Source organism: Lepidochelys olivacea (genome assembly GCF_965140295.1).
Source record: "Lepidochelys olivacea isolate rLepOli2 genome assembly, chromosome: 1".
NCBI lineage: Eukaryota > Metazoa > Chordata > Testudines > Cheloniidae > Lepidochelys > Lepidochelys olivacea.
The window spans coordinates 315,766,297-315,767,888 of NC_140411.1; the positions used below are offsets into that span (position 1 = coordinate 315,766,297).

A 1,592-nucleotide genomic window follows, 5' to 3' on the forward strand; every position below is an offset into this window, starting at 1 on the left:
ACCCAGCAGCTGCAGAACCCAAGGGCACCCCCAATCTCGTCACCACCCGGGGCAGCTTCCAAGCTGGATACCCAGCAGCACCCAACCTGGACGGCCAGCAGCGGCAGCTTCCCAGCTGGACACCCGGCTCAGCACCCTGCAGGGGCAGCTTCCCAGCTGGACACCCAGCAGCGCCCTGCAGGGGCATTAGCTAAGGGTGGCATCCAGCCGCCCACAGCACCAGCTCTCCAGGGTGCCCTTCCTCACCAGCCGCAGCACCTGGTAACAGCACCCAAGGGGGCCACCCGCAGCGCCGAGGGGGCCACCATGGCACTGCTCAAGCTCTCCCTCATGGCCTTCAGCTTCGTCTTCTGGGCGGCGGGGCTGACCATGCTCACCCTGGGCATCTGGGCCAAGATCTCGCTGGGCAGCTACCTGGTGCTGTCTGCCAACCACTACCCCAACACCCCCTTCATCCTGCTGGCCACGGGCGCCGCCGTCCTGGTCTGGGGCTTCCTGGGCTGCTTCAGCGCCGCCGCCGAGCACCGCTGCCTGCTGCGCACCTACGCGGCCTTCCAGCTGGCGGTGCTGGCGGCCGGGCTGGCGGCGGGGCTCTCGGCCTTGTTCTACCGCAGGGACCTGGCCGAGGGCTTCCGGGCCGGGCTGCGGGAGGCGGTGCGCGCCTACGGCGAGGACGAGCAGAAGGCGGACGCCCTGGACTCCCTGCAGCGCGCCCTGGACTGCTGCGGGGCCGAGAGCTACCGCGACTGGCTCGCCTCGCCCTGGTCCCTGGCGCAGCCCGGGCGCAACGGCTCGGTGCCGGGCAGCTGCTGCCGGGCGCGCCGGGGCTGCCAGCACAGCCCGCTGCCGCCCGACGCCCGCGGCATCCACCGCGACGGCTGCTTCGCCAAGGTCTCCGGCTTCCTCAGCGACAACCTGTTCTACATCGCTACGGCCGCGCTGGGGCTGGCGCTGCTGCAGGGCGTGGGCATCGTGCTGGCCTGCCTGCTGGCCGCCCGCCTCCGCGCCGCGCCGCGCTGAGCGCTGCCCCCGCAGCGCCCGGCCCCGGGTGTTCCCAGCGCCCGGCCCCGCCCGCCTCCTCCGCGGGCAGCAAGGCCCGGGCTGCCCCCATCGCCCCGCCCGCAGCTTCTGCCCCTGGCTGCCCGTCCTCCCCGGAGCCCGTCCTCCTCCCAGCGCTGCGGCTGTCAGCCCCCGCAGCCCGCCGACGCTAAGCCTCTCCCGGGCACCCCTCCAGCACGCCTCTGAAAACTGACTGGCCTCACTGCTGGGGGCGCTATCCTCTCCCTCCCCCAGCTGCCTGGAGAGCCGCCTGCCGCGCTTCTCCGGGGCTGGACCAGCGACACCCCACCAGCCTCTGACTCCTGTCCCCCATCCCGCCTCCTCCTCCGGGGACTGGAGCAGCAGCAACCCCCTCCCCGCGTCTTATCTGCTCCCCCCACGCCCTTCCCCGCTTCTCCACCATCTGCTTGGAGAACTAGATCGGCAGCACCAGCTCTCCCCTCCTGGCCCCTTGCTTCCCCCCGGCCTCAGCCCTCCCCGGGCAGCGCATCAGCTTGTAGGCGCCCGCGGAGAGAGACGGGGCGAGAGACTTT

The 1,592-nt window shown here is 72.4% G+C and overlaps 1 pseudogene across 1 annotated transcript; it reads left to right on the forward strand.

The window, feature by feature from the left end:
- The first annotated feature begins 243 nt into the window (after positions 1 to 243).
- LOC311524523 (tetraspanin-7 pseudogene) lies at positions 244 to 1,020 on the forward strand (annotated as a pseudogene). The gene has a single exon. The product of its transcript is annotated as a tetraspanin-7 pseudogene (transcript).
- The last annotated feature ends 572 nt before the right edge of the window (positions 1,021 to 1,592 follow it).